The following is a 16,074-nucleotide window of genomic DNA, read 5'->3' on the forward strand; positions in this document are numbered from 1 at the left end:
TACAAAGGATGCTAAAATGAGGAAATTCATTGTTGGGAAAGCATGCTCTGAACCGAAGCCTGAGGGTATGGCTGGGAAACCTTTTGCTGAAGAGACTAGGTATGTGACTCAGGGGTCTGATCGACCAATTCAGCAGGCACCAGTAATGAGATGGGGTTATCCAGGAAAGATCTGTGGAGGACCTCCCGTCTAATGGTGTGGATCCCATGTCATACATGGTGGGCCTACAAGGTTTTTGAGAATGTTGAAGCACTGCTAGCTTGGACTGAAGGGGACTGAGACAGAGATACAGAGCAAAAGGCTCTGTGAAGACAGAGGCAGAGACTGGGGTCACGCTACCACAAGCCGAGGATCACCAGGGGCCGCCTCAAGCTGGAAGGAGCCAGGAAAGATCCTCCCCTAGAGCCTTGAGCAGGAACATGGCCCTGCTGACACGTTGATTTCAGACTTCTGGCCTCCAGAACTGTGAGAGAATAAATTTATGTTGTTTTAGGCCACGAAGCTTGTGGTGATTTGTTATGGCAGCTCTAGGAAAGTAATTTCTTATCTATTACTCTTTTTCTGGTTCTGCCAATGCAAATGAGGGGATCTTTCACCTAAGCTCTAGCTCTGAGTACCTCTAACCCAGTCCCAGGCATATTTATTCTACTCTTGGATATTCCCAAGGAATAAACTCCCCACCTCCCTCCTGTTAACTGTTTCTGTGAACAGCATACAAAGCATTATAAATTGTAACAAAGCCTCATAGACATCAAAATCTTATCATCTTGGCAACAGTTAATGAGAGGTCATTTTAAGTGTTTTGAAAGACTTTAAAAAAGTACAGTTGTGATGACAGATTAAAAAACTACAGCTTCTTGTACATACCCTATTGGTAGGGTAGGGAGAAAAGAACAGAAGGGCTAGGCATATTGGAGAAAGGTAGTGAATCTTTGCAGTAAATTTTATGGATGTTATATTCACACTCTGATTACAACAATATATTATAAACTTATGCATGGATAAATCTTTTAACTATTAGAGTAAAGTTAATGGAACAACAAAGTACTTAATGATAGTTCACTTTCTGGATTCCATCATGTGTCTTATGCACATAATAATTGTAGCAACAGTAATGATTCCCACTCATATTTAACTTCACAATATGCGAAAGGTTTGTTAATAAATTATGTATCTAGGTGTCTACAAAAATGGATTCTTACAACAACTCTGTGTGGTACACAGGGGAAGTGTTGTTATCTCATCTTACAAATAAGGAAACTGAGGCACGGGCTTTCCAAGTTCATAGAGCAAGTATCAGAACATTGACCAGAACCCAGGCCCCCTGATTCCAGCCAGTGATCTTTTGGATTCTTTCCGCTGACTTTGGAAAAGGTGACCAAATTAAATGAATCTAATAAAGTTACAGGTTTATATATTTTTACCTATTCTTATTATATGATTTGGAATTTTAAACCTAAGAAAAACAATGTGCAAACCTCTTTGTTTAATGGCTTGTTTCTCTGAACATATGCTTTGACATTTTCTGTCTTGATAATGAAATGAAGCAAAGGATGCAGATAAGGTGCATTTAAATTTATTTCTTTGTGAAAATATGGCATACTACCACTAGTGGATGTGGTTTAAGGAGAAAATGCTCATGTTGTGTTGGACATAGGATAGTGATTTTTTTTTTTTTTTTTACAATCTGAGAGAATTAAAGAGATTGTATTTTTTAATGTTATCTAGGACGTATGGATGGAATGAGGTTGACCCAGAAGGGCAATCTATTATCGCTAGAAGGCCAAGGAAACTTCCAGGAAATAATTTTAAAATATTTATACACTGAGTTCCCCTAAATCTTTAAGGAAGGAAAATGATTCATGATTCGATGCAAGGAAAGACCAATGTGTTTTATGCTAGTGATTTGGCAGTTTTACAAAGATAACAATGAATATGGACACATTTTGAGGGACATTCAAAAAAGTCCTTTAAAATTAATTATTCAGTTTTTTAAAAGAACCATCAAGGAACTAATAGTTTAGCTGAATTAATACCTGGAAAATACTCTCCATCTAATAGAAATGTGCTTCAAATGCAGAGTGCTTCTCAGAAAATTGCTAAAAATATGATAAATTAAGCATACCGAAGTCACATCTATTTTCTCCTTGCTACTGCTGATGTTGGTGCAATCACATATTTCCAGAATAACCGCAGTTCAGGATACTTGCAACATCAGGGAGCTGAAAATACTTGTCTTTGGAAAATGTATACTCATGAACCTGAAGGAAGTGGTTAGTCATGCTGTGTGATGTATTTTTATATACATATGTAAATGCACATAACAAGATGAAAACGCCGACAGCATTTGGATGTTTAAATTGTCAATATAGACGAGAGTCAAGAAACACAAATGTTAATATTGTTTTATCAACCTTGACACACACGATGTTGCATAAGGAGCCTTTATGAGATGACTGTCACTAAACACAGACCTCTCGAGTGGGAGGTGAGAGTACACACTGATGACTTCAGAAGGGCTTACTTTGTGAATGTCGTTGGGCCTGCCAGTGTAGGAGATACTCTACGAATGCCTGGAGACCTCAGGGATGTGAAATGATCATCTTGCTTTTCCTTACTCCTAATCTGGGCTTTCTGTCCTATCTATGATGAATGGCTAGTTAACATTTTCTCATTGAATTGGTTTGCTCTGTAAAGTAAGTCAAAATTCAGGTAATGTCAGTTTATCTGATTAAGGCGTTGATAGTAGGAAAAAAGAGAATCAGACCATTTGTGTTCACATGTTCAGTTGTTTTTAAAGACCACATGTGGCCATCCGAGTTTTGGTTTTTATAGTCAATGTGTAGTTTTGCTTTGCAAAAGGATTCAAAGTTTCAAAATCAAAGCCATTAGTGACCACTAGTTTTTGTAGTTCCTATATGAATATGCCAGCAGAAAAGATAAAAGCCCTATTTAAACTATCTAAACTAGAGGAATCCAAAAGAGATTTAGAAATTCCTTTCTCTAAGTTGTCTGCTATCGTCACCACTAACAACTGAGGCATGTAGTCTGGTGTCATTGTCCTGTCATTGTTTATTTTTCTTACTTCTGACTTCTATTAGTCCATTTATCTTATTTTGGGCACTAGGATATTGCTTAGAGTCTCTCCTCTTCTTTCTGTTTCTGTTTATAGAGCCAAAAACTTCTCTCCAGGGCAGAGCCTTTCTTTTTCCCTTCATCCAACTTTGATGAGCTCACCTTATACACATAACTCTCCAGACAGCTTTGCACAGTGGGTGAGGGGGAAAATTGGTGGGAATGTGTTTGGTAGAAAAAGATAGTAGCTGCCCAGTCCAAATCACTCTTACGAGATTTGGAGTTTGCTGTCACAAGGCTAAACCTCATGATAGGAAGAGAATACCAAAAATACTCATAGAGGCCCATGAGCTCCTAGGGAAGACTTACCGTCTTCCAGCCCATCATCCTGAAGGAGCTGACGGGGAACATTCAGAAGATCCTCCTGTGCTCCTGGTGCTCCTCTTTGACCTCAGTGTGGGGTTTTTTTTTGCTTTTTTTTATTTTTTGAATTTTATTTTATTTATTTTTTTTATACAGCAGGTTCTTATTAGTCATCCATTTTATACACATCAGTGTATACATGTCAATCCAAATTGCTCAATTCAGCACACCACCACCCCCACCACCCCGGCGCTTTCCCCCCTTGGTGTCCATACGTTTGTTCTCTACATCTGTGTCTCAACTTCTGCCCTGCAAACCGGTTCATCTGTACCATTTTTCTAGGTTCCACATATAGGCATTAATATACGATATTTGTTATTCTCTTTCTGACTTACTTCACTCTGTATGACAGTCTCTAGATCCATCCACGTCACAACAAATGACTCAATTTCGTTCCTTTTTACGGCAGAGTAATATTCCATTGTATATATGTACCACTTCTTTTTATCCATTCGTCTGTCAATGGGCATTTAGGTTGCTTCCATGACCTGGCTATTGTAAATAGTGCTGCAATGAACATTGGGGTGCATGTGTCTTTTTGAATTATGGTTTTCTCTGGTTATATGCCCAGTAGTGGGATTGCTGGATCATATGGTAATTCTATTTTTAGATTTTTAAGGAACCTCCATACTGTTCTCCATAGCGGCTGTATCAATTTACATTCCCACCAACAGTGCAAGAGGTTTCCCTTTTCTCCACACCCTCTCCAGCATTTGTTGTTTGTTGATTTTCTGATGATACCCATTCTAACTGGTGTGAGGTGATGCCTCATTGTAGTTTTGATTTGCATTTCTCTAATAATTAGTGATGTTGAGCAGCATTTCATGTGCTGCTTGGCCATCTGTTTGTCTTCTCTGGAGAAATGTCTATTTAGGTCTTCTGCCCATTTTTGGATTGGGTTGTTTGTTTTTTTAATATTGAGCAGCATGAGCTGTTTATATATATTGGAGATTAATCCTTTGTCCATTGTTTCATTTGCAAATATTTTCTCCCATTCTGAGGGTTGTCTTTTTGTCTTGTTTATGGTTTCCTTTGCTGTGCAAAAGCTTTCAAGTTTCATTAGGTCCCATTTGTTTATTTTTGTTTTTATTTCCATTACTCTAGGAGGTGGATCAAAAAAGATCTTGCTGTGATTTATGTAAGAGAGTTTCCTGCCTATGTTTTCCTCTAAGAGTTTTATAGTGTCCGGTCTTATATTTAGGTCTCTAATCCATTTTTAGTTTATTTTTGTGTGTGGTATTAGGGAGTCTTCTAATTTCATTCTTTTAAATGTAGCTGTCCAGTTTTCCCAGCACCACTTATTGAAGAGGCTGTCTTTTCTCCATTGTATATCCTTGCCTCCTTTGTCATAGATTATTTGACCATAGGTGTGTGGGTTTACCTCTGGGCTTTCTGTCTTGTTCCATTGATCTATGTTTCTGTTTTTGTGCCAGTACCATATTGTCTTGATTACTGTAGCTTTGTAGTATAGTCTGAAGTCAGGGAGTCTGATTCCTCCAGCTCCATTTTTTTCCCTCAAGACTGCTTTGACTATTCCGGGTCTTTTGTGTCTCCATACAAATTTTAAGATGATTTGTTCTAGCTCCGTAAAAAATGCCATTGGTAATTTGATAGGGATTGCATTGAATCTGTAGATTGCTTTGGGTAGTATACTCATTTTCACAATATTGATTCTTCCAATCCAAGAACATGGTATATCTCTCCATCTGTTGGTATCATCTTTAATTTCTTTCATCAGTGTCTTATAGTTTTCTGCATACAGGTCTTTTGTCTCCCTAGGTAGGTTTATTCCTAGGTGTTTTATTCTTTTTGTTGCAATGGTAAATGGGAGTGTTTCCTTAATTTCTCTTTCAGATTTTTCATCATTAATATATAGGAATGCAAGAGATTTCTGTGCATTAATTTTGTATCCTACAACTTCACCAAATTCATTGATTAGCTCTAGTAGTTTTCTAGTGGCATCTTTAGGATTCTCTATGTATAGTATCAAGTCATCTGCAAACAGTGACAGTTTTACTTCCTCTTTTCCAATTTGTATTCTTTTATTTCTTCTCTGATTGCCATGGTTAGGACTTCCAAAACTATGTTGAATAATAGTGGTGAGAGTGGACATCCTTGTCTTGTTCCTTATCTTAGAGGAAATGCTTTCAGTTTTTCACCATTGAGAATGATGTTTGCTGTGGGTTTGTCATATATGGCCTTTATTATGTTGAGGTAGGTTCCCTCTATGCCCACTTTCTGGAGAGTTTTTATCATAAATGGGTGTTGAATTTTGTCAAAAGCTTTTTCTGCATCTATTGAGATGATCATATGGTTTTTCTTCTTCAATTTGTTAATATGGTGTATCACATTGATTGATTTGAGTATATTGAAGAATCCTTGCATCCCTGGGATAAATCCCACTTGATCATGGTGTATGATCCTTTTAATGTGTTGTTGGATTTTGTTTGCTAGTATTTTGTTGAGGATTTTTGCATCTATATTCATCAGTGATATTAGTCGGTAATTTTCTTTTTTTTAGTATCTTTGTCTGGTTTTGGTATCAGGGTGGTGGTAGCTTCATAGAATGAGTTTGGGAGTGTTCCTTGCTCCGCAATTTTTTGGAAGAGTTTGAGAAGGATGGGTGTTAGCTCTTCTCTAAATGTTTGATAGAATTCACCTGTGAAGCCATCTGGTCCATCTGGACTTTTGTTTGTTGGATGATTTTTAATCACAGTTTCAATTTCAGTGCTGGTGATTGGTCTGTTCATATTTTCTATTTCTTCCTGGTTCAGTCTTGGAAGGTTATACCTTTCTAAAAATTTGTCCATTTCTTTCAGGTTGTCCATTTTTTTGGCATAGTGTTGCTTGTAGTAGTCTCTTAGGATGCTTTGTATTTCTGCGGTGTCTGTTGTAACTTCTCCTTTTTCATTTCTAATTTTATTAAGTTGAGTCTTCTCCCTTTTTTTCTTGATGAGTCTGGCTAATGTTTTATCAATTTTGTTTATCTTCTCAAAGAACCAGCTTTTAGTTTTATTGATCTTTGCTATTGTTTTCTTTGTTTCTATTTCATTTATTTTTGCTCTGATCTTTATGATTTCTTTCCTTCTGCTAACGTTGGGTTTTGTTTGTTCTTCTTTCTGTAGTTCCTTTAGGTGTAAGGTTAGATTGTTTATTTGAGATTTTTCTTGTTTTTTGAGGTAGGCTTGTATAGCTATAAACTGCCCTCTTAGAACTCTTTGGCTGCACCCCAAAGGTTTTGGATCGTCGTGTTTTCATTGTCATTTGTCTCTAGGTATTTTTTGATTTCCTCTTTGATTTCTTCAGTGATCTCTTGGTTATTTAGTAACGTATTGTTTAGCCCCCATGTGTTTGTGTTTTTTAAGTTTGTTTCCCTGTAATTCATTTCTAATCTCATAATTTTGTGGTCAGAAAAGATACTTGATATGATTTCAATTTTCTTAAATTTACTGAGGCTTGATTTGTGATCCAAGATGTGATCTATCCTGGAGAATGTTCTTTGCACACTTGAGAAGAAAGTGTAATCTGCTGTTTTTGGATGGAATGTCCTATAAATATCAATTAAATCTATCTGGTCTATTCTGTCATAAAAACTTGTGTTTTCTTATTTATTTTCATTATGGATGATCTCTCCATTGGTGTAAGTGAGGTGTTAAAGTCCCCCACTATTATTGTGTTACTGTCTATTTCCTCTTTCATAGCTGTTAGCAGTTGCCTTATGTATTGAGGTGCTCCTATGTTGTTGTGCATATATAGTTATAATTGTTATATTTCTTCTTGGATTGATCCCTTGATCATTATGTAGTGTCCTTCTTTGTCTCTTGTAACATTCTTTATTTGAAAGTCTATTTTATCTGATATGAGTATAGCTACTCCAGCTTTCTTTTGATTTCCATTTGCATGGAATATCTTTTTCCATCCCCTCACTTTCAGTCTGTATGTGTCCCTAGGTCTGAAGTAGGTCTCTTGTAGACAGCATATATATGGGTCTTGTTTCTTTATCCATTCAGCAAGCCTGTGTCTTTTGGTTGGAACATTTAATCCATTCATGTTCAAGGTAATTATCTCTATGTATGTTCCTGTGACCATTTTCTTAATTGTTTTGGGTTTGTTTTTGTAGGTCCTTTTCTTCTCTTGTGTTACCCACTTAGAGAAGTTCCTTTAGCATTTGTTGTAGAGCTGGTTTGGTGGTGCTGAATTCTCTTAGCTTTTGCTTGTCTGTAAAGCTTTTGAATTCTCTGTCGACTCTGAATGAGATCCTTGCCAGGTAGAGTAATCTTGGTTGTAGGTTCTTCCCTTTCATCACCTTAAGTATATCATGCCACTCCCTTCTGGCTTATAGAGTTTCTGCTGAGAAATCAGCTGTTAACCTTATCGGAGTTCCCTTATATATTATTTGTCATTTTTCCTTTGCTGTTTTCAATAAGTTTTCTTTGTCTTTAATTTTTGCCACTTTGATTACTATGTGTCTTGGCGTGTTTCTCCTTGGGTTTATCCTGTATGGGACTCTCTGCGCTTCCTGGACTTGGGTGGCTATTTCCTTTCCCATGTTAGGGAAGTTTTCGACTATAATCTCTTCAAATATTTTCTCTGGTCCTTTCTCTCTCTCTCTTCTCCTTCTGGGACCGCTATAATTCGAATGTTGTTGCGTTTAATGTTGTCCCAGAGGTCTCTTAGGCTGTCTTCATTTCTTTTCATTCTTTTTCCTTTATTTTGTTCCGCAGTAGTGAATTCCACCATTCTGTCTTCCAGGTCACTTATCCGTTCTTCTGCCTCAGTTATTCTGCTATTGATTCCTTCTAGTGTAGTTTTCATTTCAGTTATTGTATTGTTCATCTCTGTTTGTTTGTTCTTTAATTCTTCTAGGTCTTCGTTAAACATTTCTGCATCTTCTCAGTCTTTGCCTCCATTCTCTTTCTGAGGTCCTGTATCATCTTCACTATCATTATTCTGAATTCTTTTTCTGGAAGGTTGCCTATCTCCACTTCATTTAGTTGTTTTTCTGGGGTTTTATCTTGTTCCTTCATCTGGTACATAGCCTTCTGCCTTTTCATCTTATCTATCTTTCTGTGAATGTGGTTTTTGTTCCACAGGCTGCAGGATTGTAGTTCTTCTTGCTTCTGCTGTCTGCCCTCTGGTGGATGAGGCTAGCTAAGAGGGTTGTGCAAGTTTCCTAATGGGAGGGATTGGCGGTGGGTAGAGCTGACTGTTGCTCTGTTGGGCAGAGCTCAGTAAACCTTTAATCCACTGACTGCTGATGGGTGGGACTGGGTTCCCTCCCTGTTGGTTGTTTGGCCTGAGGCAACCCAACACTGGAGACTACCTAGGCTCTTTGGTGGGGCTAGTGGCAGACTCTGGGAGGGGTCACATCAAGGAGTACTTCCCAGAACCTCTGCTGCCAGTGTCCTTGTCCCCACAGTGAGCCACAGCCACCCCCCGCCTCTGCAGGAGAGCCTCCAACACCAGCAGGTAGGTCTGGTTCAGTCTCCCCTGGGTTCACTGCTCCTTCCCCTGGGTCCCGATGGGTACACTACTTTGTGTGTGCCCTCCAAGAGTGGAGTCTCTGTTTCCCCCAGTCCTGTCGAAGTCCTGCAATCAAATCCCACTAGCCTTCAAAGTCTGATTCTCTAGGAATTCCTCCTCCCTTTGCTGGACCCCCAGGTTGGGAAGCCTGACGTGGGGCTCAGAACCTTCACTCCAGTGGGTGGACTTCTGTGGTATAAGTGTTCTCCAGTCTGTGAGTCACCCACCCAGCAGTTATGGCATTTGATTTTACTGTTATCATGCCCCTCCTACCATCTCATTGTGTCTTCTCCTTTGTCTTTGGATGTGGGGTATCTTTTTTGGTGAGTTCCAGTGTCTTCCTGTCGATGCTTGTCCAGCAGCTAGTTGTGATTCTGGTGTTCTCACAAGAGGGTGTGAGAGCACATCCTTCTACTCCACCATCTTGGCTCAGGGCCCCTAGCAATTCCTGACCTCAATGTATTTTGATGCAACTGAAGAAGTGACACGCTGAGTTACATGTGCTCCTGTCCAGATGGTTTCCTCCCCACACAGCACCAAAGACACCACCACCCTCTTAGAAAATTCCAGTATTAACCTCACCATGCCCGATATCTGGATTTCTGTCAGTCGCACAAGAAGCCCAAGATACTCAAGTCATCTCATCACATGGATGCTCATTCTTGGAATTTCCTTTAACTAGCCCTCATCTCCCACTTTCCTCAACCCCAGACCATTCTTCTTTGCCCTCTGGAATATACAGTCAGTCATCAGAGACATCCCCCTCATACTTCACCTCTTCTCAGAATATTGCCTTCATCCTCTTTCTCTAGCTAAAATCTGGCTCTCCCTAGAGATGACTTAAAGAGTTGTCTTTTCAAGTAGTGTTGGTTTTCTCTCTCATGCCATTCGTACTACTGGGTCTGGAGTTTAGATAATGTTATTTCCTGATTCCTCTTGTGTCTTTCAGACCTTTTTTCCTTCTTCTCTCCTCCTCCAAAACCCCTGATTTCCTTTGACGTTGTTACCAAGAGATTGCCCACTATCCAGATTTGTTGTATCTAACAAACCCCCAGATCAGTTTTCTTCATTTCTTGAAGATTTTACCCCATGATTCACTCCATTACTACTTTGTCACAATTTTTGGTGATTCTGTATTCATGCAGATGATCCTGTTAACCTCCTGACTTTTTAGTTCCTTGTTCTCCTTTTTTTACTAGAATCTCATTCCCTACTTTATATCAGCTGCTCACTCTCATGGGGTAACCCTAGTAATAGCTTTCCCTCCGTAATCTCAGTTTGAAGCACCCCACTCTCCAATCCATCCTTCATATCTTTCTAACACATTCCTGCTATTTCCTTCCCCACACAATTCATCCACTTGTCTGAGATCTTCAGTCTATTGGTCATATGCCTTTTTCACGCCAAACATTTTCTCAACTCCTTAAAATTCTCATATTCCTTCATCCAAACTTAGATTCTGTAGTTCATACTTACACTTGCCTCTTGCTTACACCTTCAATTCTTTGGCCCCTTTCATCGCATCTTCTTATATGCCTGCAAAACCCAACTCCAGTCATATTCAATTCTTAGCCTCTTCTGCATCTACTCATGTCTGGAGAAAAGTATACACCAATATTCCCTGATCTTATCTTAAATAAATGAGCATTATCCTCAAGTTGGATCCTAGTTCTGTCCAGCAACCCTTTACATTTCCTTCATAAATTGTCTCTTACTCTCCTAGATGACTATTTCACTTCTTCTTCTCTGTCAAACATCCATTTCTACCATTCTCTTCTTTTTGAGCTAACAAACTTGCATGCTATTTGAACATAGAAACAATCAGAAGGGAACAGTCGCACACGAACATCTCAAAATCTACCTATGTACATGTGTAGTGACAATGGAGGAACTCTCAGTGATGCTATCTAAGGGTAGGGCCTTGATAAAGGCACTGGGTTCCATCCTTTCTGCCTACCACAGGACATGGCTCCTGTAAGAGGCCCTTCTCTCCTGCAGCACCCATTTTTCCTTCTTGTCTTGTCATTCCCATTGGTAGATAAAGAAGCTGTAATATCTCTCATCTTTTAAAAAAACTCCAATTTCCTTTTTTGCCCTTAACGTTACCAATTACTTAAGAGATGTTCTCGGCTCCTCTCTATCCCTTTGCTAAGTCCAATCAATCAGTTATACCTCTTTCATCTATTGTTTCCTGCTGCCACTTAGTTCAGTCCCTTATTAACATCTCACTGAACAATTCAAATAGAGTAGCCCCTGTTACCTTTGCCTCTCCCTGTTCTCTAGCCCAGGAAAGAGCATTGGGTTAAATCAACACATGATGAATATATGCAGATTTCAAGAATTGAACCTTTTAGGAATTTTTTTATTAGGTTTAGTATCTTAAGAAACCACTACTATTATATCATATTTTTCAAAAGCTTTAGAAGGCTACTTACTGCTTATTGAAGAAAATCGGGATTTCTTACTCCGGTAATAAAAGTCCACAATGATACTTTCTGATTTGTATATCTTGATGACCTTGCTGAATTAGTGACCATTTCTTCAATATGTACTGTGGACTTTCTCCATTCCCTTTCTGTATAACTATGGAAATTCCATCAATCCTTTAAAAAAATAAAAGAGTAAAATAATTAGTAATATAATAAGTATCCATATTCTTGCCACTCAGAGTGAAAAACAGTTAATTTATCATCTTTTGTTGCAAAATTTTTACTTGTCAAAAGGAAAAGAAATCATTGTGGAGAGAGTAAAAGGGTCCTTAACCACCACTTCTGGTTGCGTTCTTCCATATCATCTCCCTCCATAGTTCACACTGTTGTCAGTGTTTGTGTATATTTTCCAGGCTACTTTTGTTTCACATCTATAAAAAATATATATGGTTGAGTGTGTTCTCCACTTTTCTCTTTTCTGGAGCAGAATCAAGGGTTGGGGAGTACTGGGGCAGATTTCTGCGTGAACTTACCTGTCATATGGACAAAGAATTATCTATCCATCCTTTAAGGCCCAGAGTTATCTATCCCTTAAGACCCATTATCCTTCTTGTCATGTAGAACTCCCATGCCAATGTATTTGGAAACCTTTTTTATGCCATGTACCATGTAAGTTTTATATATATATATATATATATATATATATATATATATATATATATATATATGCATAAATATGCTTCTTCATATTGGCATTACCTTTTATCATCCCTGAGACTACCTTTACGTCTGCACCTGCAAATTGTGTAGCAGAATATACACCTACACCCACACTTAGAGCTCCATGCATGCATTTATATGTGTGTGTGTGTGTATATACTTATATATATCCCTCTGTTCACTTCTTTTACTCCAAATACAAAAAAATAAAGGAATTAACAATAGAATGGTTGACTAAGGAACATCTAATGCTTCAGATTTCAGTAGGTGCTCGTTATCTAAGTGATGTGCCATACTGCTAATTCTTCATCCCTTTATTACACATGGCACTAGTAAAAAGTAATAAAGGGCTCTTAGCTACTTGAAGTGTTCCCATAACCTATAGGAGCATCATTTGTCTTGGTGGCAGCTAGGAAAGGAACAAAGAACAATTTGTCTTTTTTTGACTCATATTTCCACTTAAATGTAGAGAGATAAAAAGCAAGAGACAGCTTGTACTAATTAGGTGGAGAAAAGAGAATATTGCTCTTGGCAGTGTTCAAAATATCAAGGTCAGACATGTACATTCTGTAACTCTTTGCCTCTCAAGAGAATAGTGTATTGAGTGAGAGGATTGCATGGTGGCATCTTTTTTGATTTTAATAACAAGGGCCTAGCAGCACAGAGTCAGGAGGTTAAATGTCAATTTCTTAAACGGTCACTGGGAAACCATAAGATCCTGTTTATTCATTAAACATAGTTCTTAAGAACATTAATTCTAAGCCTGAAAGATTAATACATCTGTGTCTACTGCTCCCTTGGGGTGCCATTTATTTGCTCTGTCGCTTAAAAATGGCTTAGACAATGAGGTTCAAGGACTCCTTCTCCTTCCACTCCCACCCCCTTATACATCATATAATTCAGCAATGTCATAACTTTTTGACTGACTTGTGGTTCATTTGTATGGAATAACCAGTTACTGATTATGTAGTTTCTGGCCTCCACCAAAAGCCACACCTCCTAGAAAAATCAATCTGTTCAGTGTCCTTTTTCACTTATTGGCAGATTAAGAAATAAAATAGATGTTTGGCAAAGACTAATATTTCTTATTTTGTTCATCTGAAAACCCAGGCATTCCCATTAAATTGCTCATCAATGCCATTAATTTCCTAGGAAAGAATTAATTAGCCAATTTTGTGAAATGTTCTACAAGATCAGTAACAGTACTACTAAAATGACCTTAACTAATTGAAACTAAATCACACCTGTCAAAATAAATAAAATATGTTTTGGAATGCAATTTCTTTAATTTCTACTGTACATATTCGTTGAATTTCTAATTTTGATCTCTTAGGGTCTCACTTTTAATTATCCGGTGGAGATCATTAAACTCTAAGCAGAATTAAACACAAGTTTCGTCTCCATTTGAAACTGTTAATAAAATCTGTTATTCCTCTTTGTTCAAAGGAGGCTTTCATTCAATTCCCTTCTTGTTTTTTCTATTTGGCGTTGAAAAATAATTGCAATATGCTTAGGGTAATTACACACTGTCAGGACAAGGTCCTTTTATTGTTAATATAGTCAGGTAGGCATCTCAACAAGTAAAGCACAAAGAGGGAGAAATCCCATAAGAGGTGTCTACTGGTATGTTTCTTAAGAATTACATTTTATTCTACAGAGTGTAAGCTCCATGAGGGTAGTAGTTCTTTTTAGCTTGTTCATGACTGTATACCATTGCCTTGCCCAGTGCTTGATATAATAAGCGCTCAATAAACATTAGCAAATAAGTCATGCTGCTGCCCTTGTTTATTCAGACTAAATTATCTAAATTCTAACATAAATGTTGTAAATATCTGGCCTTTAGTGGTGTATGCAAATAACAATATCCCTGTTTTAAGTGATGTTTTATGAGTATTTTACTTCTTTTATAATGCTAATCGAAAGCAATTCACCTTAACCCTCTACATAAAGCATCACTTAAAACTATGTTTTAGATTCTGTCATAATTCATCCACATAAACCCCATATGTGAGAGACTGGATTTTTTGATATAAATCAGGAATAAAAGAACATCATGCCAGGTGGATACCATTCCTTCCTCTCTCTTCAGTTGGAAAACTAACGTAAATCCTATTTCGGTGGGCCAACAACAAAAAGAGATTAGCTCATAACAGAGAGCTATTGCTTTTCTTCACCTCTATATTATACTTGGATTCTTCCATTTGAGATACAATGGAATTTTCCCTTTTTTTTTAAGGCTTTTATTCAGGTCTCAAATTTCTGTATCTGGTGTGTTGTCTAACAGACTGTCATTTGGCTTTTCTTTAGGGAAGCAACTTTTGAGAATGCCACAGACTCTAGCTTTTCATGCTATATTTAGAAGATAATTTGCTGCACATGCTTGGATTGATTTTGCCATCTCAGTTACTTTGTGAGAGATAATTGACATTCTTTGTGCTATGACAACTGTATGTGATGGATTAGTTCCAGTGGTTGACCCTGGTTAGCTTCATATCAGTGACAGAATTTCATGAGCAACCAGATTCAAATCCTATGCAAGACACAAGAGTTTTCCAGGAATATAGCCAGACTGAACTTAAGCAAAAGAGCAAACACATTCTCTCTTTAAAGAAATCTTCAATTTTCCAAAATCATGAAAAAGATGAAAACTCAGTAGACTATTAGTAAAACAGTATCCAATGATCAGCATGTATTATAATTGAAATTTTTCAGGGTATAACTACAGCTAAATATTGTGGTACTTTTACATCAAAGCATTAGAACCTTAAAAGATATAGCTAAAATCACTTTTAGAAATTAATTGAGTATAATTTAGCCTATGAAAAATTAAAAATTATTTCAAAAGGATTCATAAGAAACATATTCATTATGTTTAAAGGAGTGCATGATGGGGATATATTCTGTAGAAAATTTCCTCTTGTAATCTTCAAGATTAATGAAATACTGATAGAAATAATGTCTACTAAAACGTTGAATGGCAGACGGCATATCACAGAGTTAATACCTTTTGAGGGACCTTAAGACTTTTATGAGTTGTATTTTCTTTTGTGATGGTTTATCTAGGTGTTTATCTCCTTACATTTTATACTCTCAAAGCTTATGTTTCTTTAGTATTCCAAGTTTAGATATAATTTAAAGACATAGTCTCTGTATTGTTCAAAGTATATGTTATTCATTATCTTTCACTTAACTGGTTTAACATCTTGCACCTCCTCTACACTGATCTGATGTTGCTATATTTATTTCTCTGACTGATAAGTGAGAGGGCTTAGTAACGTATCTACACATTAGTGACTGGAGAGAAATGACTTGAGCCTGAACTATCCAATTGCAAAGTACAATTTATGTTTCCAAAGTGTTCAAACAATATAGAGAATAGTTTACTAATATACAGACCCATTATTTAAAATGGATCAATGCTACTTAATTCACTGGTCAAATTTTTACTGTGCTTCTGTTTTACTTCCAAGTTGGCCAGATGATCCATCTTCACAAAACTTTCAGAACCATCTCTCCATACTTTTTTTCTGCAAAACTATTTAAACTCAGACTTCATAGGTCTTGATTCCTCTGAGTGTATCTTTGGACACCAACCATATTGCTCCTTATTGAATCTTGTCTGTCTAACTAAACCAAATCACCAGAAAAGATTTTTCTTACTTTCAAGTATTTTCTTATAGTAGTTTTCAGTTGAACTTCCCTGTTTCTCTTAATTTATATTTTCTTCACTCCCTCCCTTCTCTCTATCCCTCTCCCTCACTTATTTTCCCCTCCCTCCCTATCTACTTCCTTCCTTCCTTCCTTCCTTCCTTCCTTCTGTTTCTTCCTTTCCTGTCTCTTTCTTCCTCTCCTGTCTTTCTCTCTCTTCCTCCCTACCTCCCTTTTTTCCATTAGCTCTTCCTTA

At 37.4% G+C, this 16,074-nt stretch overlaps 2 long non-coding RNA genes across 2 annotated transcripts in view; one reads left to right on the top strand and one right to left on the bottom strand.

The window, feature by feature from the left end:
* Positions 1-7,762, bottom strand: part of LOC309665777 — a 171,560-nt gene extending 163,798 nt beyond the window's left edge. The window contains exon 1 of the long non-coding RNA XR_014266688.1: positions 1,187-7,762. This is a non-coding gene — a long non-coding RNA (uncharacterized lncRNA). The remainder of the gene's footprint in view (positions 1-1,186) is intronic.
* LOC309665755 overlaps positions 1-16,074 on the top strand; it is a 120,901-nt gene that overhangs the window by 9,433 nt on the left and 95,394 nt on the right. The gene's annotated exons all lie outside the window — the stretch shown is intronic.

Source organism: Balaenoptera physalus (genome assembly GCF_965194825.1).
Source record: "Balaenoptera physalus genome assembly, chromosome: 8".
Classification (NCBI taxonomy): Eukaryota; Metazoa; Chordata; class Mammalia; order Artiodactyla; family Balaenopteridae; genus Balaenoptera; species Balaenoptera physalus.